The 26723-nt window shown below is 47.6% G+C and overlaps 4 long non-coding RNA genes across 5 annotated transcripts; all 4 read left to right on the top strand.

The window, feature by feature from the left end:
- The first annotated feature begins 720 nt into the window (after positions 1-720).
- LOC311435403 lies at positions 721-2890 on the top strand. Its single transcript, XR_014692105.1, has 2 exons — positions 721-2152; positions 2836-2890. It is a non-coding gene; the product is annotated as an uncharacterized lncRNA (long non-coding RNA).
- Positions 2891-3515: 625 nt separating this feature from the next.
- Positions 3516-5776, top strand: LOC311435402. The gene is made up of 3 exons (XR_014692104.1): positions 3516-3731; positions 4162-4307; positions 5379-5776. It is a non-coding gene; the product is annotated as an uncharacterized lncRNA (long non-coding RNA).
- A 5630-nt stretch (positions 5777-11406) lies between these two features.
- On the top strand, positions 11407-16540 carry LOC311436745. Its single transcript, XR_014693079.1, has 7 exons — positions 11407-11447; positions 13071-13111; positions 13382-13435; positions 15305-15417; positions 15539-15588; positions 15974-16067; positions 16177-16540. It is a non-coding gene; the product is annotated as an uncharacterized lncRNA (long non-coding RNA).
- Positions 16541-17915: 1375 nt separating this feature from the next.
- LOC311435401 lies at positions 17916-25855 on the top strand. 2 transcript variants are annotated; one of them, XR_014692102.1, is made up of 4 exons: positions 17916-18211; positions 21321-21394; positions 21825-21970; positions 23044-25855. It is a non-coding gene; the product is annotated as an uncharacterized lncRNA (long non-coding RNA). The 2 variants fall into 2 exon arrangements; XR_014692103.1 differs by lacking the exon at positions 17916-18211 and having other exon boundaries at positions 21179-21394.
- Positions 25856-26723: the final 868 nt, after the last annotated feature.

Below are 26723 nucleotides of genomic sequence, written 5' to 3'. Positions count from 1 at the left end.
GGGGCGGCTGCGGCGGCGGGGGGGGGCAGAGAGGGCAGCAGGAGGAGGTGCCGTTGCGTGCGCGTGGCCGACGCCCCTCTGGATTGGCTGGACTGCTCCGTCCCGAGGCATGCTGGGAGCTGTAGTTCTGCGCTGCCGGGCGGCCACGTGGGCTCCGGGCTGCGCGGCCGGGCCGGGGCCGGGCCGGGGCCGGGCCGTGCGCGCCGGGAGGCGCAGGTTGCCGCTGGCGGCGAGCGCGGTTGCCGGCGGTGAGGCGAGCGAGAGCCTCCGGGGGTGCCTCCTCGGAGCGTCGGGCCGGCAGGGGCGGGGGGTGTTGAGGCCGGGCGCGGGTCCTCGCTGCGCTTGATCGTTGGGCTGCGCCGCGCCGCGCCCCGGAGGCTTTCCTCTCCCTGCGTCCTGACAGCCGGCTCTCTCCTTGTGCTGCGGTTCACCGGGGCAGAAGCAGCTCCCCGCCGCTAGGACCCCTGCGGGGTTTGTTGCCGAGCGAAGGTGGGGCACCGGGTAAAGCGAGGAAAGCCGCAGCTGGCGTGCTGCGGTCGCAGGGTTCTCAGGAGAGAGAGCAGCCCGTCCGTCCCGACTGCCCAGGTAAGTCGCAGCGACCTCGGGGTGGAATCAAGGCGTGCTCGTAAGCTTCCTGCAGCCCCGGCTCCAAGGCTTCATTGAATTTGCGGAAGCGCGAGCTGCTCGGCGCTGGGAAGCGCAAAGGGAAGGAAGGCACGTAGTGCCTGCCGAGTCGTAGTAGCCTCTTAGACCTAGAATGAACTGGCCTGTCAGGCTCTGTCTGTTGCTCAGTCTTTGGTACGAGAGGCTAAACTTTGTCCCGCCTCAGCTTTCGGAGTTGTCCTAGGAATAGACCGGTGCTTGCGGGGCTTTCCAGGACGCTGGTTGCGGTCAGTGAGGACAGACGTGAGAGGCAATTTCTGTCTGTCTGTCTGTCTGTCTCTTGGTTATGTCCCAAGAGTTTTGCTTGAACTGTGTGCAATAAAGGAGGCCTTGGGCCTGTACTGAGCAGCGAGAGAGAGCAAAACTCTGCGTAAGCACTGGCCGTGGCAATGTTGCTTGGGAGTTGAGCGGCTGGGGGTCTTTCCAGAGGTGGGGGGTCTTCCCAGCGGAACTCGGTACGCAGGCAGAAACGTGACCTTCGAGGTCTTTGTTTGTCTTGCGCTGCAGCTGTGGTATTTGCCCCATAACTGTATGGAGTTGCTGAATTCTAGAGGGGATGATGATAGAGACGTCCCTGGTTCAGCCTTTTTTTGCCGCAGTCCTTGCAGAAGTTGTGGAAAAATGAGTAGTATCCTTCTCTTTAAGTTCACCTTTTAAAGAGTTCTTCCTGCAGACTCCTGTCTCCGTGGTTTAGGTACGTGATTTGTGTGAAACAGAGCCAGGCTTTCCTGTTAACGAGTGCCCTGATTGAAATTCCCTGTTGTTGGAGAACAAGAACCATCAGTGGTGCTTGGCAGTTTAAAACCTCTTGGCTTACGCAAAGGCTAACTTGCCAAAGCGAATGGGAAGTAGCCTAAAGTTCAGTAAATGCGCTGAATAGAAAAGGCCGTCTTCTTGACGGGAAAAGAGCTTTGCAGAACGTGAGCTTTGTTTCCCGTAGGGCTCCCTGCTTGCCCACCTGTTCAGCGATTACTGCAGGCTTTGACTGGTCCCCTCAGGCCCAATATCGCACACGTGCTGTGCTGCAGACGGTGCCTTAGCTTCCTTGCCGTCTCGTGCTGCGTTACTTGTACCTGCGGAAAACTTACTTCAGTGTCACAGAAACCCCGTGGGAAGCGTTCCCGACTCACGCCGGTAGGACCATCCCGTCGCGGCTGGTAAAATCCAGGAGCAGGACGATGCTTGGAAGAACGTCACCTATGGAGGAGAAGACAACAGTCTCCTTCCTGTTAGGCAACAGGTTTCCAAGACTGGTTTCCCCACCCCCCTGTGCGTTTTGAAGGAGGCAGTCCCTAAGCTGATGCAATCCAACTATCCAACTGCATCTAAGATGCTGGTTGTTACTTCCATAAGCTATAAAGGAACTTAATGTGTTCTGTGTTTTTAGGTCGAGGCTCGTGTGCGTGAGTTTGGCTTGTCGCGATGGCCGGTGTAGATGATCGCTCACGTGCCCCAAAGCTCCTTGTGCTGATGCTGGATCTGCCCCACGGTAAAGGACCGCATGCTGTGTGTTCAGCTTTTCTTCCTTACCGTGTCGTCCGTATGTATGTATGTATTTACTTCTCTGAAGGAAAGGGTGGATTTTTCGTGGGTCCCTCTGTGCGCGTCTCGAACCAGGCTGCAGTAAATACGCGTAAGCGAGTAGGCTGCTGCAGCGCGTCCTGGACAGTATCAGGGTGCTACTCTGCTAGCAGTGGAGAGCTGGGTGAAGGTGCCCAGGGTAAGGGCTTGTTCTGCCTCAAGTTGAACAGAAAGTTTCAGGAGTTGAGCATCCCAGGGGATGTTTGTAGGACTGCTGTTAGACGATAAAGGTTCGGATGGCTGTCGACGAAGGGGATTTTGTTGGTTCTTTTTCGATAGCTGTTCCTGCCAAAGATCGCGTCGGTCACAAAAGGTAGTAGTAACCTTGCGGTTTCTATGTTCTGTAGCGTTTGTACTAAAATACACTGGCAGATGAATAAATGAGCAGGTACAAATACACGTGACTCTATAGCTGAGACTAAATAACGTGCAGTTTCTTCTGTGTTTTATCTTTCAAAGCACGTTGTTGCTGAGCGCCTGAGCTTTTTGCTCGCGTTACCGAGGAAAGGAATGGCAGTGCTTCTTCCCCCCTCATCTCTCTTTTTTTTTTTTTTTTTTTCCCCCCCCTCTCCTCTTCTTCCTCGATGACAGGGACTCGAAATGTTTTCCTCGGATGTCCACGTGAAAAACGAAATAAATAAATAAATGCTGATGGTGAAGACACTGACAGAATTGGGTGACATTTTCAAGGTAGAGGAGGGGCGAAGAATGTGGAAATTCCTGGTACATTAGTGGTGCTCTGTTAACAAAACTGACGTATACGCCACTTGCTGTTCCTAGTTTTTTGGTTTGGTTTTCCTTTCAGTAGTCTCCCCGAAGGCTTTTGCGGACACACGGTGTATCTTTTCTGTTCTTCCAGTATTCGTTTGTCAGGAAAGACGACCGTGCAATCCGAGGGCTGTGGACAACCATCTACCAGGTGGTTGTTGCAGCCTCCATCGGTCATGTTATTTGTGCTTTTAGCTCGCCCTCTCCTATATCTTGAGTTGAATTTCTTTTTTTTTTTTTTTTTTGGCAACGCTATGTTTGCAGTGATAGCATTGCTGCCGAGGTATTTTTGACTAAAAATGATCTTAACTGTAGTAGTGAATTCACAGAGTGTGGCTTTGTGTAACGACTCCCGCGATCACAACTTTTTTTTTTTTTTTTTTTCCTTTGTCACAGATAGGAGGAAAGCTCTTTCCGGAGAGATGGAAAGAAAGTTGTTTCAGAATACGTTCAGAATGTCTGAAGTTGTTTTGGAATTTTGTTTTGTTTTGTTTTGTTTTTTAGTAGTTAACGGTAGTACAGCCCACAGAGCAATTTCTTTGTGCGTGAGAACTCGCGGGTTAACTGAAAGTTACTTGTTTTATTATAAAACTAGGATTTGAAGCCACGGGCATTCAGAAATGCATATGATATGTCTTGTCACAGTCTTCTAGATCAGCTAACCGGAATGAGAACCAATCTTCTGAAAACACACAGGGATATCGTGGGGCAGGATGAAGGTAAATGGACACAATTATTTATTAATATTCTGGTACAGCTATTTAATTCACCTAAGTAGTGTTTCTGTCCTCGGTGTGGGAGAGGAAGTAGACTTTGCATCGTTTCTTGGGTCAGTCGTCCTTCCCTAGATTCCGAAGGAAAAGAATGAAATTTCTGCCTTCTGTCACAAAACATGTTGTGCGTGCTTGGAATTTGAAAATTCAGTTTCATGGGTGAGCTTTCCTGTGCAACAGGATGCAGTAGATGTTCTTATAGTGATGGTGAAAGGAAAGAGGGGCTTTATTTGCCTTTTGCTTTTCCTTTGTTTTGTAGAGGGAGGAAATAGTGATTTCTAGATCTTAAATGCTAACACTGGAAATGGAAGCATGCGAGGCTTGTATTTCCTTAGTCTTAAGGTAGACTAAATTTAGATACCTTGTTCTGCTGCAGACTGCCTTCACGGCGTTCCTGTTGCTCAAAGGGGAAATCATCAGGAGTAGTTGAAAATGATGCCTTCACCCCTTCGGGAGATTGATCCAGATCAACCAAAAAGGCTTCTTCATACACTTGGCAGTCTGTTCAAACAGGATGAGAAGGTAGGAGAAGTCTTGCTATCTGCTGTATCATTATTTGAAAAGTAACTGAATTGTAACACGGAGGCAAATACTCTGGTAGTGAATTGACGAAGCAATTGTTTTTTACTTATATTAAAAAAAAAAAAAAAAAAAGTCTTTTCAGGGTACGATGATAGATGAAGCAGATAAATTTGTTGCTGGGCCTCAGAATAAGATCAAGCGTCCTGGAGAGCCCAATACTCCAGCATCACTAAAGAGAGAAGGCGTAGCACGTCGCCGCTATTGCGACGGCCACAGTCACTGTTGTGACAAACCATGTTGGTGGGAAAGGGCCACCCTGTGCTGCTGGATCTCCGTCACCATATCTGAACCTCAAAGGCATGCCAACAAATAAAAGTATGTTGGAGTTGTTGTAGTACAGGAACTTGTGTGGTCATAAATGGACATAATGTGCAGGAAAAAAAAAAAAGGTCTCCGTGCTTTCTGTGTTAATTCAAAAGGACACGTAAGTTTTAGAGTTAATTGGGACTGAATTTCTTTGGTCGGCTTAGACAAACAGGCTGTTGCTATAGGTAACGAAGTCCTGAATGAGCAATAATTTGGAACTGTTTCTAAAAAGTGCTGAAACCTTTCACCACGATGGTTTGGCGGTAGCAAGGATTTCATTTCAGCTTTTAATTCTCATTTGTGTATTCTATAGTGGGGAAGGGAGAAGTGGGGAAGGAAAGTGTGTAAAAAAAAAAAAAAAAAATTTTTAAATTTCTCACAAATAGTAATTTACCCACCTGTTGCAGCAGAGTCGAAAGAAAAATTTGCTGGAACTCGGGGAAGGAGGGGAAACTTTAGTTTACTTTAGTCACTGAAATGGGAATACAGCAAATAACTTCACGACAGTCATATGAGACGGTAGCAGCCCAAAAGGAGGTATTCCTGTGGTTGCGTCAAAGGGTGAATAAAACTACTGAAGTGATCTGACAGTGCTGAGTAACTCTCTCCACAGTACTTTCAACAAGAAGGGATGCAGAATAACGTCCTTCTGTGTTTTTTGATCCTGCAGTTATATGCACTACTAAGCTCCTTCTTAATTTTCAGACACTGGTATCAGTACTGTCCAAGATGGTAATGGAGAGAAGAAAGCAGAAAACTGTCAGTTGCTGGAAAAGCAAATTGATGGCTTGTCTGTGCAAATGGCTTCTTCGGTTCCAGCTGTTAAGGGAGAGGATGAAATGTCACCTGGTGACTTAGACTCTCTACATGATGAGTTCAATTGCTTAAATGATGCAAAGACGGCTTGGATCGTAAACCTGGTACCAATGCACTTGTTCGAGGGCCTCTAAATTACAGCGTGGCTGGAGATGACCAAAAACGAGTGATGGAGTCTACTTCTGAATCTGTGCCAAATTGATTTAAAATAACACCTACGATGTTGGAGGGAAGCGATGCTGGCATTAAAATCAGAGTGGTGAAAGAGGTTCGCAAACGTGGAAGAAGTAAGTTCTTTTATTAGTGTATTAAAAATAGGCTAGGGGTACAGAAGACTTTTTCTTGAAATGAGGATCTATTTTGAAAATAAAACCTCAGATTTGGAATGATTTTTGATTAGTCGTGTACAAGTAGTGGAAGAACAAGAAAGTAAGTACATGTATTCACAGTCCAACTTTATATCCTCACTGTCCTTACTGCAGCACTCTTAAGCAGGCTTAGTCACAGCGCCATTCGTGTTTTCATAGTTGGTTCAGAGAAGAAAACACAGAAACCAATGAAAAAATACTGTTGTTTCACATCTAAGGTGTCCGGTTCATTCTTTGGCGCTACTTTTTTTTTTTTTTTTTTTTTGTTAAACTTTATACGAGACAATCGTGCTCATGCTCCACATAGATCGGTCATCTTGTAAAGAGTAGTTATCTTAAACCTCTGCTTTCAAAAATGACAGCTCTAGGTTGAAACGTGGCTCGGTATCCCTTTGTTTCTATTAACTGCTGATCATGGCAGCGTGTTCGTGGAGATACAAGGCTTCTCTGCTGATTAAACCTAGTCTGCATTTTCCAAGGGCAGGTGTTTCTAGATACTGCTCTTTTAAGAGAACAAAATTCAGCGTTACATTTGAATATCAGCTAATCGATATCACTTCAAATTATTGGTATGCTGGCTTTTTTTTCTTACGTGCATTACTGTATGCAGAAATGGGAAACTCTAGGCTTTGTTGTTTTTCCTTTGGCTGTTGAGATTTACTGAAAATGCATTTACAAGATCTGTTTCTAATATCCGTTTGGATCTCTTCTTTAAGATCGTGAAAAAAATCTTCTCTCTTCTTGAGGAGGTACGTACAAGGACCGATGGAAACTCAGAAGTATTTCATTGAATTTGCTATAAGGGAAGGAGCAAGGTTTGTATAGATACGAATGATTCGGAGTTAAACGCTAACGTTGTTCATGATAGCAAATCTCAGTCTTTTCCAAAACAAGTGTTTTGTTTTGACATACTTAAATTATTACAGTTTCAGCGGTCAAACTGCCGTTGTATTTTTCTGAAGTAAATGGTCGTTACCTAGAGCTGAAGTGTGAAATAGAAAGATACGGGTGGTTATGGAAGAAAGACCCAGAATTTGCGTGGGTTGGGGAAAGATGGCTGTATCAAATTAAATTTGCCATTCTGGCGTCAGAAATGAGGGAAGCTCTTCCATGCTGGAAACAGAGAGCCTCCGCTAATACTGTTTGTCGTGGCCAAATAATACTGAGTTATTTAACTGCTGTTTTTGGAAGAAGAAATGAAATTACTTCCCTAGGTTTAAAAATCGTGTCTTAATACAGCACTTAGAGAGAACGCTAGAGGAGCTAGAGTTCAACAGCCTACCCAACAGAGTTAATCAGGTGAACGGTAGATAATAGTGTACCAGCCAGAGGAATACGGACCGGGAATGAGTTTGCTGTGCCGCAGAAGAGTGGAAGAGGACGTAGCTGTTGCCCTCGCCATCCTGGCGGTCAAGTGATCTTACTGTCAGAGTCCGAGAAGAAGCAGCAGAGCTTTAACTTTACGAACCTCTATCGGCAGAAGCTGGGCTGTAACCTTAGGGACGTGCTATGAAAGGTGTGGCTTTTTTCCTGTGGAGGGTGCTCTTTGCTCAACAGGCTGAAAAAAATAACCATTGCTGCCCCTCCTGCAGGTGGTGAGAATTTACTCACTTGAATACTGTCATTAGCCGTTTTACGTGCAATAGGCAGTGGATCGCACTAAAATGGGGCACTGTCAAATGCACACAGTGTCTGCATTGTGGAGAGATCCCATCTGTTGTGTGTCCCCCCCCCCCCCCCCCCCAATAAAAAACCAACCAACCAAACAAAACTCCCAGAAACACCTGCACTGGTAATATTGCATGTTGCCAGCACAGAGACGAGGGCCTTGTTCCCGAGAACTGCTAGCCATGCCTTTAAACTTGAGATTCAGCGTAGATCGAGAGTAAAGAAACTGCTGTTGTGTTAATGAAAGCTAAAGACAGCCCTGTGACTGTTACCACTTGGTGGTTACTAAACAATCTACCTCAGACTCTCTTCTGTTTTTATCTGCGGACATTATGAAAGCGCACCTGAGGCTTCCCAGGTCCCTGACTTCAGTTCTCTTTCATCCCGTGAGGAGGACGGAGATTCTTCAGGTGGCCTTGCCTTGGCACACGCTGTGCTTTGGAAGCACTAAAAAGAAATGCTTTTAAAAGTGTGCATTTATTTTAATGTTCATACAAAAGAGATTGGTTTTGAACAGTGTTGTTACCGGATCACTAATTTGATATTTTAACTGTATGCATTTTTTTGAACATAGGGGTGTGTGTGTGTGTGTGTGTGTGTATATGTGTGTGTGTGTATATATATATATATATATAAAAAAAAAAAAATAAACCGTTTTATTAATTCTCGTTAAGTGCTGATCTGAGGAGTCTGTAATGGGCAGCGCTGAATTCCTCCAATTGTCTGTCACCAACAGACCGCTAATATTTTTTGTGAAACCAGTCTGCATATCCTGAAACCCCACTTCTGGTAATAGCTGCGGAATGTGTTTGTTACTTACCTCCCGGTAGCACGTACCCTGGAGCACCTGCCTCATCAGTCAGCTCAGCCTGTACAGGGTGTACATTTTTGCTCCAAGGCTAAAGTGTTAAAGACACCAAGTTCCAGCTTACCAAATCCTTGGTTACCCGAGTTAATATCCTCCCTTCCGTTCCTCTTACTCTTTTGTTCAAAGGTAATGTTGTGAATCACAGAAAATGCAACGAAGACTGGAGCACCTGCACGTAATTAATATTTTCCTTTTAAATGGTAATATGCCAGTAGTAAGTGGCTCTTCAGATAATTTTATTTTCGGTTGTTCTCATTTAAAAACAGTCTCCTGCTCCTTTAACAGCTTTCTTTTAAAAGACAGGTTGAAGTTGTGCTGGCGTTAAGAAGCTCTTCACAAGGTACTGGGGCTGTCCTGAGGATTCCACTTGACCAGCCAGCAGAAGAGGCAGGGAAACATACTTACATTGATGGCCTGAACTTCTCTTCCTATTACTCTTTTTAGTACTAGCCAGCGTGTGTGAGACATCTTTTCCTTCTCCTGTGAAGCAGTGGGCTGGTCTTTCTGGAAGAGGTTGTTTGACCATTGGAATTACACCAGTGAGATTCAAGAAGGAAATAAAATCCAAAAGCAGCAGCGTATCTTTATTACTACGTTAAGTGAGAAAGTGACACTTGGAACGAACTCGTTATAAACAATTCTGAACTCTTTTCTTAGCGGGAACGTACTTATCTGTACCGTTGAACGTACTTGAAAAAAAAAACAAACGAACCACAGGAGTACCTTGGAATACATAGGGCGATTCATCCCTTCAGGATCATTACACGGCAGCTGTATGTCACCACAATACACCTCTTTTGCTTAATGGTGGACTTCTCAGAGGGAATTTACTTGGGTCAGGTATACTGTGTGTATGTGGTTTTATGCACGTAGAACTGCCTGTACTACACTATCTTTTAAATAGGTGGTGGTAAGAGGAGACAGCTTTCTTCTAGTAGATTCTTCCTTAAGTTTCTTTAGTGATTCCGGGGGCGCTCACTTGACCGTGATGTGCCTGACCTGGTTAGCATCTAAACCTCCTCCTCTGATGTGGTACAGCTGTCTGCCAAATTAGTTACAGAAAGATGGTGACTTTAACTCAGCCAGTTCTCTCTTACCTCGCTATTGTTTTATCTGGATAATTTGAATTTGGATTAGAGCAGCGGAGGGAAAAGATGCCTTACACTGAAACGGACGCGAGTCTGTGAGAAGAAAGCCAGGCGTCCTTGGAGACTGTGCCAATGAAAAGGGGAAGAAAAATGAGTGGAATAAATCTGAGTGCACATAGTCCTGCATCCCGAAGGGAGCACAGAAGGAAGGTTGCTTGCTTAGAAGAGCAGTGGATGCTTCGTGCCCGCCTTAAAGAGAATATTAACAGAGAGAATTCTTTGTAAGACAAGCTGCCCCGCGGGGTGTGGGTAGCAAATACGTTGGAAAAAATACAGCCACAAGCTCCGAATGGCACAGTAGGCGAGCTGTGATCCGCCCGACAAGGCCTCCCGCGGGCGCCCTCTGCCGCCACCTGCTGGTGGAAAACGAGTACTGCAGACGGCCGAGGGGCGCGCATGCGCGGTGGCACCGGCGGGCGCCCTCTGCCGCCACCTGCTGCTGTTACTCGGGTACTGCAGGCGTCCGGGGGGCGCGCATGCGCGGTGGGGTCCGGTGGCGCCCCCTGCCGCCACCTGCTGGTGGTGAAGGGGTACTGCAGGCAGCCGGGGGGCGCCCTCTGCCGCCACCTGCTGGTGGGAAGCGAGTACTGCAGGCTGCCGGGCGCCACGAATGCCGCATGACGCCCGCGGGCGCCCTCTGCCGCCACCTGCTGGTGGGAAGCAAGTACTGCAGGCGGCCGGGGGGCGCGCAACGCGCGGTGACGCCCGCGGGCGCCCTCTGCCGCCACCTGTTGGTGCAAAACGAATACTGCAGGCGGCCGGGGGACGCGCATGCGCGTTGGCACCCGCGGGCGCCCTCTGCCGCCACCTGCTGGTGGGAAAGGGGTACTGCAGGCGGCCGGGGGGCGCGCATGCGCGGTGACGCCCGCGTGCGCCCTCTACCGCCACCTGCTGGTGGGAAGCGAGTACTGCAGGCGGCCGGGAGGCGCGCATGCGCAGTGACGCCCGCGGGCGCCCTCTGCCGCCACCTGCTGGTTTTAATCGGGTACTGCAGGCGGCCGAGGGGCGCGCATGCGCGGTGACTCCCGCGGGCGCCCTCTGCCGCCACCTGCTGGTTTTAATCGGGTACTGCAGGCGGCCGGGGGCCGCGCATGCGCGGTGACGCCCGCGGGCGCCCTCTGCCGCCACCTGCTGGTTTTAATCGGGTATTGCAGGCGGCCGGGGGGCGCGCATGCGCGGTGGGGCCCCGGGGGCGCCCTCTGCCGCCACCTGCTGGTGGAGAACTAGTACTGCAGGCGGCCGAGGGGGGCGCATGCGCGGTGAGGCCCGGGGGCGCCCTCTGCCGCCTCCTGCTGGTGGAAAACGAGTACTGCAGGCGGCCGAGGGGGGCGCATGCGCGGTGGGGCCCGGGGGCGCCCTCTGCCGCCTCCTGCTGGTGGGAAACGAGTACTGCAGGCGGCCGCGGGGCCGTGCATGCGCGTTGCTTATTACGTCGTTGTTTTTTTTGCTGTGTAATTTCCTACGCTCCTAGATTTTTCTTCATATGTAAATCACACAGAATCACAGATCTTCTAGGTTGGAAGAGACCTCAAGATCATTGAGTCCAACCTCTGACCTAACACTAACGTTTGAGCTAATTCCCGTGGAAAATATTTCATTTACTTTCTTGGTTGTATTGTCCTTTCTATGTTCAAAGCTGAGGCATAAATACGGTAAATTTTGCTTCTAGAAACACCCCAGTTCTTTTGTCTGCACTCTGCATGCTGTAAACTAGGGATAGGCACAAAAAAAAACAAATAAATAAATAAATAAAAGAACACAGCTGCTGCTGCTCCTGCTCTCTTTCTTGTGGTTTGCCCCCTCCTCTTTCCCAGGTGATTGGGTTTGGGTGCTGGGCGGGGCCAAATGGTATAGGAGCCCCAGGCATGCCATCAGAGAGCTCCTTCTGCCCGGGCTGCTCTTTGGGGTCAGTGCTTTGTTGATGCTTCTGTTAGCTACATGCAGGGTTCTTTTGGTGGGTCAGGGTCTGGTACGATCTTTTAGAGGAAACCGATCTAGTAGTATGTGCATTTATTGCTTGAAGCTCTTTGGAGGTGATTAATTGTTATAGCACATTTATGGATAGGATGTCAATGTTATTTTGTGCGTTTGCTTTGTTGTTCTAGGTCCCTCGTGATTTTTGCAGGGTTACAGGGCAGATGCCACCAGATCTACCCCTTTTGTTGTTTTTGTTTTGTTTGATTTTTTTTTTTTCTTGATTTTTCTTTTTCTTTTTTGGAAGGGGGTTTGGGATTTGAGCATCTCAATTTTGCGGGTTTGGGATTTGAGCGTCTTAATTTATTGGGTTAGGGGTTTTAGGCATAGGACTTCAGGGGTTTAGTGTGGTAAATAGTTTGGGTTAGGTCCGTAGGGGTTTCGAGGATGTTTAGGGATAGGGCTTGAGGCTTTTTTGTGTAAGGGCGGGAAGGGCTAGGGTTACAGTGAGCGCTGTTAAATGTAGTTCTCGAAAACTCGGCCTCTGATTGGCCGTGCTGGCTGTCCAGGGAATTCTGGTAGGTGTAGTTTTCCGGCACCAGGCTTCCGGTAGGCCGTGTTGACTGCCCGGAGCATGCCGGGAGATGTAGTTCTGGGACTCCGAACTTCCGGGAGGCCATGTTGGGTGCCCGGAGCATGCCGGGCAATGTAGTTCTGGGCCTCCGGACCTCCGGGAGGCCATGTTGAGCGCCCAGAGCATGCCTGGAAATGAAGTTCTCGGGAACCAGGGTTGGGCTTAGGGACTAGGGCTGGGGCTAGGGTTAGAGTTTAGGGTGAGGGTTGGGGTTAGGGTTAGGGCTAGTGAATGCTGGTTCTCTGTGTTTGCAGATGACGGTGAGCGTGTTTAAACTAATTCCAGTTGAAGAAGTTTCAGTTACTTGCTTGGTGCCGTTATCAGTTCAACATTAAAAGCTGCAGCAAAAGCAAAAGGGGATTTTTGCTTCTAGAAACACCACAGGTCTCTTGTCTGCTCTCTGAATGTTTTTGAGATAAAACAGATTTTAAAAAACAAAGGAAAGGAAAGGAAAGGAAAACAAAACAAAACAAAACACAGCTGCTCCTTTTGCTCTCTTCCTACTTTCATGTGCTTTGCCCCTCCCCTTTCCCAGGTGATTGGGTTTGGGTGCTGGGCGGGGCTAAATGCTCTATGAGCCCCAGGCATGCCATCAGAGAGCTCCTTCTGCCTGGGCTGCTCTTTTGGGGACAGTGCTTTGTTTTTCCTTCTGTCCGTTGCAGGGTTGTTTAGGCAGGCTGGAGTCTATGGATTTCTGGATTTTAAGTGCTTGGAATTCACTTAGGAGAGGGATGTTTAGTAGGGGCTGCTGGCTCAGTTTGGGGCGCGGTTGTCACTGCAGTTATTTTCCTACAGCCAATAGAGTAAAATTCCAGTTTGCCTTTTAGAGGTGCTATAAGTGGGTAAAGAGAACAGATGGAAGCGTGTGCCACGTGGGGTAGGCAAGCGGCTGAGGTACAGGAGGGGATGAGAGCATGTGATTTTTTTTCTGGGGATGAAATGGACTCAATTTTGTTGGTGTATAATCTGTTCTGCTCCTAGATTTTTCTTTCAATGTGAAGAAAAGTTTGAGCTAATTCCAGGTAAGAAAGTTCCAGTTACTTGCTGGGTCGTATTGTCCTTTTAATATTCAAAGCTACAGCAAAAGCGTGGGGATTGTTGCTTCTAGAAACACCCCAGTTTTCTTGTCTGCACTCTGCATGCCGTTGAGCTAAAGCAGACTAAAAAATAAATAAATACAGGAAACACACACACAAAAACCAACAATAACAAAAACAACAACACCAAAAAAACCACACCATTGGGTGATGTGTTGTGAACGCAACGATCATTTAATCCCTTTGTTTTCCCAGGTGGTGTGGATGATACTGGTTGCACTGTTGGAGCTTGGATTTGGAGAGGAACAGGTGAGCATAGTTGTATGTTGCATCAGCAGTAGTCAGCGTTGTGGAGAAGGTGGGCATCATGACCGGCATGCTAGTGAATGCTGGTACTCTGTTTTTGCAGCTGATGATGAGCCTGGCAATTGACTAAGATGACGACCAGTGCCTGTGTATTTCTTGAGGCGGAGGGAATTTACCATGCAGCAACCTGAGAGCTAAGTTGGGGGGCACCTGGTATCTGCATATCTGGGGTGGCTAATGGGAGCTGGGAGCCAGAGCAGCGTGGAGCCAGCTGGCTGAAAATACTTGGTGCCGCTGCGAGGGTGGTTCAGGCTGGGTCACGTTCAGGCTGCTTGTGGCTGGGTCACCAGGCTAATAGAAGCAGCGGGATTATTTTGTAGCGTGAGTGCGTGCGCCAGGCAGGACAGTTTCCTTCTGTTCGTCTGTCCTGTAGTGTTGCTTCTGCAATGTCTGTTCTGTGCTTCTCGGGTCTTGATATCCTTCTAGCTTTTTACACTGGACTGACCAGACAGGCGACTTGGTAGCGGTGCTGAAGGGCCTCAGTGCTTGTTTTGTCATCGTGGCTCTGATCCGAGCGCTTCTTGTCTTGCAGTCGCTGCTTGAAGTGCAGTTCTGTTTCAGGTCTCGTGCGTCATATTCGGTTTGAGATCGCATCTGTTTCCATCCTCGCTCTTGTGGAAGTCATCTGGGCCGCATCAGGAGCTCTTGCTTGGGAATTGATTTCCTAAGCGTCGTCTTATGTGATTAAGGAGGTATTGGGGAGGCAAGGACAGTCCCCAGACAAGGACTGTATATCTCGAAACAAGACACCGGAACTCACGATAAGGAAGCGGCAGGCGGACAGAGAAACAAATGTAAGGACTATAAATCTCAAAACTGGATGTTGGAATTCATTATAAAGACACAACAAAGGGAAGAATTAGCAACAGCCAGCTCTTGCGATTAAGAAACATGCCAACTCAGCGGATTCCTGACCAAAGGTGAAAAGTACAATGTGAGGAAGACTCGGGGTCTTCCTCCCAAAGACCCCTGCCCACGTCCCAAAGGCCCCTGCCCACAGTTCTTGGGAGGCTCTACTCAGGCGCAAGGTGCCAAAAGGCTAATTAGCATGAGAAGCGAGGGAAGGCGGGGGTAGGCAATGAATATGTATAGGCGCCGGTAGAATATTGATAGATTGATTGTATAAATTCAAGACTGCTTTCTGCTTTGGGTATGCACGATAGGTGGAGAGATCCCCCCGTGCATCCAGCGCTGCAATAAAGAATATACCGCTTAAAGGAATTTCGGCTTCGATCTTTGAATCATATGGGGTTTTCAGTCCCCATCCTTCTGGTCTCTTGTCTTGAAGGAAGGCTTTTTAGGCCTCCATCACCCCAGTTCTGGTAGTGTCTTCCAGTCGCGTGTCGTGACATTTGAGTCTCTCCTTGGGTCTGGTGCAGAGCACCTGTTGTGACTTGCTGTTGCCATAGGGCTTCCCTCCGGGGGTCACTTTTTCTTGCGCCTTGTGTTGTGTGTTTTGTTTGTAGTGTTTGTGGCGTGGCTGTGTGTGTATGTGTTTGGTCTGGAGCTGTCCTGCCTGGCAGTTAGTGATGACAGCTAACGTGGCAGTGCATGGGTGTGCTAATACATTGTCCGGACTGTGTTGGCGAAGACATCTGGTCTGCCTCTGCGCACGTACTGAAGGGCAGCAGGCACAGTCATCTCTGTGGTGTTTGTCAGATGTGCGTGTGGGGGGGAAGAGTTGAGCTGCTTGTGAGCAGCTGCTCGCATAGTGCTTGAACGGTGTGCTTGAGGAGGAGGTCTGTGGAATCTTGAAAGCTTACAGATAAGGGGTTTTTGAAACTTTTATTTTTATTTCTCTCCTGTCCCCAGTAGAGTGTAAACCTTTGGAGGAACCTGTCACAGGAAAGAGCTCCTTCCGGAACTGTTCAGCGCTCCGTAGGCAGCTCGGTGACTGGCTTGGTCTACTTCTGAGGTGTGCTGAGGTATGGGGGCTGCTGTTTCGAAATGATAATATTGTAAACGGGGTCCCTTTGTGTTGTTGAGGGATGGGTGCTAATGCTGGCAGCTGAATGATTATCTTGTGACCGTTTTCATTTGTTAAAGCTGAAACACAGTGTACAACGCGGGACTTGACCGGAGCTGCTTTTGGCAAGGTGAGCGATGAACAGATGTAGCAGGTACTTTAGGGGTGCAGTTGTCACTGCAGTTACTTAACTGCACAAAGTACAGTAAAAATCCTGTTGATATTTCAGGGGTGTTGTAGCTGGCCTAAGAGAGCAGATGGAAGCATCTGCCTCGAGGGCAGGTGAGGGAGCAGAGGTTAGGGAGCAGATGAGAGTAACTGTCCCAGCTGTGCTGTGGCTTTGGATGCTGCTTCAGCCTATGCTTTTCTTTTTGTTTCACAGGTGTGTCGCACAGGCTCAGAGGGGCCAAGCTGCACTCTGAAGAGCAGCACGGGAAGGGCGGGCTGTTTGTGAGCTGGATTGGAGCAGAACTGCCAAGTAGCACGAGGTGACTGCGAAGGGTCTTGCTTTGCAGGTGCCATGGCAGGCTCTCCACAGAAGCGGTTGAGGATTTGAGAAGAGGTTGCAGATCATCGAGGAGCGACACGTGCAGGGACGGCTTGAAAACGGTATGGCTGCTTTCTCTTCTGTTTATCAGGTGTCCCAGGCGACGTGGGCTGTGATGTTAGCCTTTAGGATCGGAACAAAGCAGGTGCTGATGGCGGTCTTCTTCGGTAGGCAAAGAGGTGCCCGAAGCCCCCTCCTGTGCAGCCTGAGCACGCCTCGCTGAGGATGAAGCTTGCTTTCCAGCAGTTCTGGAAACTGTGTTGAGGCTGAAATGCTGCGTCTGTGTTCGGGTTGGGGTTGCACCTTGGTGAGTGTAGGGATGGGTTTTAAGTGGGTGCAGCGGAGGGCCCGGCCCCAGTGTCCTGTAGTGTGTTTTGACCCATCAGCATAGCCTTTTGGTTCTCAGATAGCCTGCTGAAGTAAGTGATTTTTGCTGCGAGTGGAACGGAATTGATTTTGTTGGCGTATAATCTGTTCTGCTCCTAGATTGTTCTTTCTGCGTAAATAAAAGTTTGAGCTAATTCGAGCTGAAAAAGCTTCAGTTACTTGCTTGGTTGTGTTGTCCTTTCAATATTCAAAGCTGCAGCGAAAGCATGGGGATTGTTGCTTCTAGAAACACCCCAGTTCTCCTGTCTGCCCTCTGCATGCTGTTGAGCTAAGTCTTATAAATAAGTAAATAAACCACAGCTGCTGCTCCTCCTCTTTCTACTTTCATGTGCTTTGCCCCTCCCCTTTCCCAGGTGATTGGGTTTGGGTGCTGGGTGGGACCAAAAGGTATATGAGCCCCAAGTATGCCGTCAGAGAGCTCCTTCTGCCTGGGCTGCTCTTTGGGGGTAAGTGCTTTGTTTTTCCTTCAGTCAGTTGCCGGGTTCTCTAGGCAGGCTGGAGTCTATGGATTTCTGGAATTCTAAGGGCTTGGAATTCACTTCATAGAGGGATATGTAGCAGAGGTTGCTGGCTCACTTTTTTTTTGGGATGGTGGGATACGCTCCTGTGTTTGATCTGTATTTTAATCTCTAGATGAATCAACCCACTTGTGTAACTCTCCAGAGGACTAAAACCAGCTTGATGACATGCTACAAGAGGCTTGACCGTGTTGGTGCAGTATTACCAAGAGACTGAGCAGGGTCACCTTTTTCATCTGCAAAGGGTATGTCTGTCATTACCCCTGCCGGGGCTGCTATGCATTCACGGCCTTGTGGCATTTGTGGACTTCAGTTTGTTTGTTTGTTTGTTTGTTTGTTTTATTTGTCTGGCTCCGGTCTCTGTGTTTGAGTCCTCTGCATGTGCCGCACTGTTTGCGTATCCATTGTGGATGTGACCTTCTCTCTTTGTTTCTTGTAGCTCAGGGCGTAGGCACGGAAGCTTGAACGAAGCATGAGGGTGAGTGGACAGCAGTGGGGGCCCCGAGTTGCTCGGTGGACTGTGTGAGTCTGCTTCAGCTGTCGGGCCGGCTTTGCAAGTGCCTTGCGACAGCAGAGTACGTCTCCTGCCACGTTTCTGACACGTGCCAGACGTCAGCGGTTCCAGGGTTCCAGTTCCTGAAATGCTGGAGATGCTCGGAGCACGAGAGGAGCTGGGGCGGCTTCGGGGGGCTGGGGGAGAGGGGACAGGGGAGAGGGGGGCGGCTGCGGCGGCGGGGGGGGGCAGAGAGGGCAGCAGGAGGAGGTGCCGTTGCGTGCGCGTGGCCCACGCCCCTCTGGATTGGCTGGAGTGCTCCGTCCCGAGGCATGCTGGGAGCTGTAGTTCTGCGCTGCCGGGCGGCCACGTGGGCTCCGGGCTGCGCGGCCGGGCCGGGGCCGGGCCGGGGCCGGGCCGTGCGCGCCGGGAGGCGCAGGTTGCCGCTGGCGGCGAGCGCGGTTGCCGGCGGTGAGGCGAGCGAGAGCCTCCGGGGGTGCCTCCTCGGAGCGTCGGGCCGGGAGGGGCGGGGGGTGTTGAGGCCGGGCGCGGGTCCTCGCTGCGCTTGATCGTTGGGCTGCGCCGCGCCGCGCCTCGGAGGCTTTCCTCTCCCTGCGTCCTGACAGCCGGCTCTCTCCTTGTGCTGCGGTTCACCGGGGCAGAAGCAGCTCCCCGCCGCTAGGACCCCTGCGGGGTTTGTTGCCGAGCGAAGGTGGGGCACCGGGTAAAGCGAGGAAAGCCGCAGCTGGCGTGCTGCGGTCGCAGGGTTCTCAGGAGAGAGAGCAGCCCGTCCGTCCCGACTGCCCAGGTAAGTCGCAGCGACCTCGGGGTGGAATCAAGGCGTGCTCGTAAGCTTCCTGCAGCCCCGGCTCCAAGGCTTCATTGAATTTGCGGAAGCGCGAGCTGCTCGGCGCTGGGAAGCGCAAAGGGAAGGAAGGCACGTAGTGCCTGCCGAGTCGTAGTAGCCTCTTAGACCTAGAATGAACTGGCCTGTCAGGCTCTGTCTGTTGCTCAGTCTTTGGTACGAGAGGCTAAACTTTGTCCCGCCTCAGCTTTCGGAGTTGTCCTAGGAATAGACCGGTGCTTGCGGGGCTTTCCAGGACGCTGGTTGCGGTCAGTGAGGACAGACGTGAGAGGCAATTTCTGTCTGTCTGTCTGTCTGTCTCTTGGTTATGTCCCAAGAGTTTTGCTTGAACTGTGTGCAATAAAGGAGGCCTTGGGCCTGTACTGAGCAGCGAGAGAGAGCAAAACTCTGCGTAAGCACTGGCCGTGGCAACGTTGCTTGGGAGTTGAGCGGCTGGGGGTCTTTCCAGAGGTGGGGGGTCTTCCCAGCGGAACTCGGTACGCAGGCAGAAACGTGACCTTCGAGGTCTTTGTTTGTCTTGCGCTGCAGCTGTGGTATTTGCCCCATAACTGTATGGAGTTGCTGAATTCTAGAGGGGATGATGATAGAGACGTCCCTGGTTCAGCCTTTTTTTGCCGCAGTCCTTGCAGAAGTTGTGGAAAAATGAGTAGTATCCTTCTCTTTAAGTTCACCTTTTAAAGAGTTCTTCCTGCAGACTCCTGTCTCCGTGGTTTAGGTACGTGATTTGTGTGAAACAGAGCCAGGCTTTCCTGTTAACGAGTGCCCTGATTGAAATTCCCTGTTGTTGGAGAACAAGAACCATCAGTGGTGCTTGGCAGTTTAAAACCTCTTGGCTTACGCAAAGGCTAACTTGCCAAAGCAAATGGGAAGTAGCCTAAAGTTCAGTAAATGCGCTGAATAGAAAAGGCCGTCTTCTTGACGGGAAAAGAGCTTTGCAGAACGTGAGCTTTGTTTCCCGTAGGGCTCCCTGCTTGCCCACCTGTTCAGCGATTACTGCAGGCTTTGACTGGTCCCCTCAGGCCCAATATCGCACACGTGCTGTGCTGCAGACGGTGCCTTAGCTTCCTTGCCGTCTCGTGCTGCGTTACTTGTACCTGCGGAAAACTTACTTCAGTGTCACAGAAACCCCGTGGGAAGCGTTCCCGACTCACGCCGGTAGGACCATCCCGTCGCGGCTGGTAAAATCCAGGAGCAGGACGATGCTTGGAAGAACGTCACCTATGGAGGAGAAGACAACAGTCTCCTTCCTGTTAGGCAACAGGTTTCCAAGACTGGTTTCCCCACCCCCCTGTGCGTTTTGAAGGAGGCAGTCCCTAAGCTGATGCAATCCAACTATCCAACTGCATCTAAGATGCTGGTTGTTACTTCCATAAGCTATAAAGGAACTTAATGTGTTCTGTGTTTTTAGGTCGAGGCTCGTGTGCGTGAGTTTGGCTTGTCGCGATGGCCGGTGTAGATGATCGCTCACGTGCCCCAAAGCTCCTTGTGCTGATGCTGGATCTGCCCCACGGTAAAGGACCGCATGCTGTGTGTTCAGCTTTTCTTCCTTACCGTGTCGTCCGTATGTATGTATGTATTTACTTCTCTGAAGGAAAGGGTGGATTTTTCGTGGGTCCCTCTGTGCGCGTCTCGAACCAGGCTGCAGTAAATACGCGTAAGCGAGTAGGCTGCTGCAGCGCGTCCTGGACAGTATCAGGGTGCTACTCTGCTAGCAGTGGAGAGCTGGGTGAAGGTGCCCAGGGTAAGGGCTTGTTCTGCCTCAAGTTGAACAGAAAGTTTCAGGAGTTGAGCATCCCAGGGGATGTTTGTAGGACTGCTGTTAGACGATAAAGGTTCGGATGGCTGTCGACGAAGGGGATTTTGTTGGTTCTTTTTCGATAGCTGTTCCTGCCAAAGATCGCGTCGGTCACAAAAGGTAGTAGTAACCTTGCGGTTTCTATGTTCTGTAGCGTTTGTACTAAAATACACTGGCAGATGAATAAATGAGCAGGTACAAATACACGTGACTCTGTAGCTGAGACTAAATAACGTGCAGTTTCTTCTGTGTTTTATCTTTCAAAGCACGTTGTTGCTGAGCGCGTGAGCTTTTTGCTCGCATTACCGAGGAAAGGAATGGCAGTGCTTCTTCCCCCCTCATCTCTCTTTTTTTTTTTTTTTTTTTTTCCCCCCCCTCTCCTCTTCTTCCTCGATGACAGGGTACTCGAAATGTTTTCCTCGGATGTCCACGTGAAAAACGAAATAAATAAATAAATGCTGATGGTGAAGACACTGACAGAATTGGGTGACATTTTCAAGGTAGAGGAGGGGCGAAGAATGTGGAAATTCCTGGTACATTAGTGGTGCTCTGTTAACAAAACTGACGTATACGCCACTTGCTGTTCCTAGTTTTTTGGTTTGGTTTTCCTTTCAGTAGTCTCCCCGAAGGCTTTTGCGGACACACGGTGTATCTTTTCTGTTCTTTTCAGTATTCTGAAAAGTATTCAGTATTTCTTTTTCAGTATTCGTTTGTCAGGAAAGACGACCGTGCAATCCGAGGGCTGTGGACAACCATCTACCAGGTGGTTGTTGCAGCCTCCATCGGTCATGTTATTTGTGCTTTTAGCTCGCCCTCTCCTATATCTTGAGTTGAATTTCTTTTTTTTTTTTTTTTTTGGCAACGCTATGTTTGCAGTGATAGCATTGCTGCCGAGGTATTTTTGACTAAAAATGATCTTAACTGTAGTAGTGAATTCACAGAGTGTGGCTTTGTGTAACGACTCCCGCGATCACAACTTTTTTTTTTTTTTTTTTTCCTTTGTCACAGATAGGAGGAAAGCTCTTTCCGGAGAGATGGAAAGAAAGTTGTTTCAGAATACGTTCAGAATGTCTGAAGTTGTTTTGGAATTTTGTTTTGTTTTGTTTTGTTTTTTAGTAGTTAACGGTAGTACAGCCCACAGAGCAATTTCTTTGTGCGTGAGAACTCGCGGGTTAACTGAAAGTTACTTGTTTTATTATAAAACTAGGATTTGAAGCCACGGGCATTCAGAAATGCATATGATATGTCTTGTCACAGTCTTCTAGATCAGCTAACCGGAATGAGAACCAATCTTCTGAAAACACACAGGGATATCGTGGGGCAGGATGAAGGTAAATGGACACAATTATTTATTAATATTCTGGTACAGCTATTTAATTCACCTAAGTAGTGTTTCTGTCCTCGGTGTGGGAGAGGAAGTAGACTTTGCATCGTTTCTTGGGTCAGTCGTCCTTCCCTAGATTCCGAAGGAAAAGAATGAAATTTCTGCCTTCTGTCACAAAACATGTTGTGCGTGCTTGGAATTTGAAAATTCAGTTTCATGGGTGAGCTTTCCTGTGCAACAGGATGCAGTAGATGTTCTTATAGTGATGGTGAAAGGAAAGAGGGGCTTTATTTGCCTTTTGCTTTTCCTTTGTTTTGTAGAGGGAGGAAATAGTGATTTCTAGATCTTAAATGCTAACACTGGAAATGGAAGCATGCGAGGCTTGTATTTCCTTAGTCTTAAGGTAGACTAAATTTAGATACCTTGTTCTGCTGCAGACTGCCTTCACGGCGTTCCTGTTGCTCAAAGGGGAAATCATCAGGAGTAGTTGAAAATGATGCCTTCACCCCTTCGGGAGATTGATCCAGATCAACCAAAAAGGCTTCTTCATACACTTGGCAGTCTGTTCAAACAGGATGAGAAGGTAGGAGAAGTCTTGCTATCTGCTGTATCATTATTTGAAAAGTAACTGAATTGTAACACGGAGGCAAATACTCTGGTAGTGAATTGACGAAGCAATTGTTTTTTACTTATATTAAAAAAAAAAAAAAAAAAAAGTCTTTTCAGGGTACGATGATAGATGAAGCAGATAAATTTGTTGCTGGGCCTCAGAATAAGATCAAGCGTCCTGGAGAGCCCAATACTCCAGCATCACTAAAGAGAGAAGGCGTAGCACGTCGCCGCTATTGCGACGGCCACAGTCACTGTTGTGACAAACCATGTTGGTGGGAAAGGGCCACCCTGTGCTGCTGGATCTCCGTCACCATATCTGAACCTCAAAGGCATGCCAACAAATAAAAGTATGTTGGAGTTGTTGTAGTACAGGAACTTGTGTGGTCATAAATGGACATAATGTGCAGGAAAAAAAAAAAAAGGTCTCCGTGCTTTCTGTGTTAATTCAAAAGGACACGTAAGTTTTAGAGTTAATTGGGACTGAATTTCTTTGGTCGGCTTAGACAAACAGGCTGTTGCTATAGGTAACGAAGTCCTGAATGAGCAATAATTTGGAACTGTTTCTAAAAAGTGCTGAAACCTTTCACCACGATGGTTTGGCGGTAGCAAGGATTTCATTTCAGCTTTTAATTCTCATTTGTGTATTCTATAGTGGGGAAGGGAGAAGTGGGGAAGGAAAGTGTGTAAAAAAAAAAAAAAAAAATTTTTAAATTTCTCACAAATAGTAATTTACCCACCTGTTGCAGCAGAGTCGAAAGAAAAATTTGCTGGAACTCGGGGAAGGAGGGGAAACTTTAGTTTACTTTAGTCACTGAAATGGGAATACAGCAAATAACTTCACGACAGTCATATGAGACGGTAGCAGCCCAAAAGGAGGTATTCCTGTGGTTGCGTCAAAGGGTGAATAAAACTACTGAAGTGATCTGACAGTGCTGAGTAACTCTCTCCACAGTACTTTCAACAAGAAGGGATGCAGAATAACGTCCTTCTGTGTTTTTTGATCCTGCAGTTATATGCACTACTAAGCTCCTTCTTAATTTTCAGACACTGGTATCAGTACTGTCCAAGATGGTAATGGAGAGAAGAAAGCAGAAAACTGTCAGTTGCTGGAAAAGCAAATTGATGGCTTGTCTGTGCAAATGGCTTCTTCGGTTCCAGCTGTTAAGGGAGAGGATGAAATGTCACCTGGTGACTTAGACTCTCTACATGATGAGTTCAATTGCTTAAATGATGCAAAGACGGCTTGGATCGTAAACCTGGTACCAATGCACTTGTTCGAGGGCCTCTAAATTACAGCGTGGCTGGAGATGACCAAAAACGAGTGATGGAGTCTACTTCTGAATCTGTGCCAAATTGATTTAAAATAACACCTACGATGTTGGAGGGAAGCGATGCTGGCATTAAAATCAGAGTGGTGAAAGAGGTTCGCAAACGTGGAAGAAGTAAGTTCTTTATTAGTGTATTAAAAATAGGCTAGGGGTACAGAAGACTTTTTCTTGAAATGAGGATCTATTTTGAAAATAAAACCTCAGATTTGGAATGATTTTTGATTAGTCGTGTACAAGTAGTGGAAGAACAAGAAAGTAAGTACATGTATTCACAGTCCAACTTTATATCCTCACTGTCCTTACTGCAGCACTCTTAAGCAGGCTTAGTCACAGCGCCATTCGTGTTTTCATAGTTGGTTCAGAGAAGAAAACACAGAAACCAATGAAAAAATACTGTTGTTTCACATCTAAGGTGTCCGGTTCATTCTTTGGCGCTACTTTTTTTTTTTTTTTTTTTTTGTTAAACTTTATACGAGACAATCGTGCTCATGCTCCACATAGATCGGTCATCTTGTAAAGAGTAGTTATCTTAAACCTCTGCTTTCAAAAATGACAGCTCTAGGTTGAAACGTGGCTTGGTATCCCTTTGTTTCTATTAACTGCTGATCATGGCAGCGTGTTCGTGGAGATGCAAGGCTTCTCTGCTGATTAAACCTAGTCTGCATTTTCCAAGGGCAGGTGTTTCTAGATACTGCTCTTTTAAGAGAACAAAATTCAGCGTTACATTTGAATATCAGCTAATCGATATCACTTCAAATTATTGGTATGCTGGCTTTTTTTTCTTACGTGCATTACTGTATGCAGAAATGGGAAACTCTAGGCTTTGTTGTTTTTCCTTTGGCTGTTGAGATTTACTGAAAATGCATTTACAAGATCTGTTTCTAATATCCGTTTGGATCTCTTCTTTAAGATCGTGAAAAAAATCTTCTCTCTTCTTGAGGAGGTACGTACAAGGACCGATGGAAACTCAGAAGTATTTCATTGAATTTGCTATAAGGGAAGGAGCAAGGTTTGTATAGATACGAATGATTCGGAGTTAAACGCTAACGTTGTTCATGATAGCAAATCTCAGTCTTTTCCAAAACAAGTGTTTTGTTTTGACATACTTAAATTATTACAGTTTCAGCGGTCAAACTGCCGTTGTATTTTTCTGAAGTAAATGGTCGTTACCTAGAGCTGAAGTGTGAAATAGAAAGATACGGGTGGTTATGGAAGAAAGACCCAGAATTTGCGTGGGTTGGGGAAAGATGGCTGTATCAAATTAAATTTGCCATTCTGGCGTCAGAAATGAGGGAAGCTCTTCCATGCTGGAAACAGAGAGCCTCCGCTAATACTGTTTGTCGTGGCCAAATAATACTGAGTTATTTAACTGCTGTTTTTGGAAGAAGAAATGAAATTACTTCCCTAGGTTTAAAAATCGTGTCTTAATACAGCACTTAGAGAGAACGCTAGAGGAGCTAGAGTTCAACAGCCTACCCAACAGAGTTAATCAGGTGAACGGTAGATAATAGTGTACCAGCCAGAGGAATACGGACCGGGAATGAGTTTGCTGTGCCGCAGAAGAGTGGAAGAGGACGTAGCTGTTGCCCTCGCCATCCTGGCGGTCAAGTGATCTTACTGTCAGAGTCCGAGAAGAAGCAGCAGAGCTTTAACTTTACGAACCTCTATCGGCAGAAGCTGGGCTGTAACCTTAGGGACGTGCTATGAAAGGTGTGGCTTTTTTCCTGTGGAGGGTGCTCTTTGCTCAACAGGCTGAAAAAAATAACCATTGCTGCCCCTCCTGCAGGTGGTGAGAATTTACTCACTTGAATACTGTCATTAGCCGTTTTACGTGCAATAGGCAGTGGATCGCACTAAAATGGGGCACTGTCAAATGCACACAGTGTCTGCATTGTGGAGAGATCCCATCTGTTGTGTGTCCCCCCCCCCCCAATAAAAAACCAACCAACCAAACAAAACTCCCAGAAACACCTGCACTGGTAATATTGCATGTTGCCAGCACAGAGACGAGGGCCTTGTTCCCGAGAACTGCTAGCCATGCCTTTAAACTTGAGATTCAGCGTAGATCGAGAGTAAAGAAACTGCTGTTGTGTTAATGAAAGCTAAAGACAGCCCTGTGACTGTTACCACTTGGTGGTTACTAAACAATCTACCTCAGACTCTCTTCTGTTTTTATCTGCGGACATTATGAAAGCGCACCTGAGGCTTCCCAGGTCCCTGACTTCAGTTCTCTTTCATCCCGTGAGGAGGACGGAGATTCTTCAGGTGGCCTTGCCTTGGCACACGCTGTGCTTTGGAAGCACTAAAAAGAAATGCTTTTAAAAGTGTGCATTTATTTTAATGTTCATACAAAAGAGATTGGTTTTGAACAGTGTTGTTACCGGATCACTAATTTGATATTTTAACTGTATGCATTTTTTTGAACATAGGGGTGTGTGTGTGTGTGTGTGTGTATATGTGTGTGTGTGTATATATATATATATATATATAAAAAAAAAAAAATAAACCGTTTTATTAATTCTCGTTAAGTGCTGATCTGAGGAGTCTGTAATGGGCAGCGCTGAATTCCTCCAATTGTCTGTCACCAACAGACCGCTAATATTTTTTGTGAAACCAGTCTGCATATCCTGAAACCCCACTTCTGGTAATAGCTGCGGAATGTGTTTGTTACTTACCTCCCGGTAGCACGTACCCTGGAGCACCTGCCTCATCAGTCAGCTCAGCCTGTACAGGGTGTACATTTTTGCTCCAAGGCTAAAGTGTTAAAGACACCAAGTTCCAGCTTACCAAATCCTTGGTTACCCGAGTTAATATCCTCCCTTCCGTTCCTCTTACTCTTTTGTTCAAAGGTAATGTTGTGAATCACAGAAAATGCAACGAAGACTGGAGCACCTGCACGTAATTAATATTTTCCTTTTAAACGGTAATATGCCAGTAGTAAGTGGCTCTTCAGATAATTTTATTTTCGGTTGTTCTCATTTAAAAACAGTCTCCTGCTCCTTTAACAGCTTTCTTTTAAAAGACAGGTTGAAGTTGTGCTGGCGTTAAGAAGCTCTTCACAAGGTACTGGGGCTGTCCTGAGGATTCCACTTGACCAGCCAGCAGAAGAGGCAGGGAAACATACTTACATTGATGGCCTGAACTTCTCTTCCTATTACTCTTTTTAGTACTAGCCAGCGTGTGTGAGACATCTTTTCCTTCTCCTGTGAAGCAGTGGGCTGGTCTTTCTGGAAGAGGTTGTTTGACCATTGGAATTACACCAGTGAGATTCAAGAAGGAAATAAAATCCAAAAGCAGCAGCGTATCTTTATTACTACGTTAAGTGAGAAAGTGACACTTGGAACGAACTCGTTATAAACAATTCTGAACTCTTTTCTTAGCGGGAACGTACTTATC

The sequence above is a fragment of the Aythya ferina genome (genome assembly GCF_964211825.1).
Source record: "Aythya ferina genome assembly, chromosome: 4".
NCBI classification, from domain to species: Eukaryota; Metazoa; Chordata; class Aves; order Anseriformes; family Anatidae; genus Aythya; species Aythya ferina.
The sequence above is the reverse complement of the archived record's forward strand: the minus strand, read 5'-3'. Positions and strand labels throughout refer to the sequence as shown.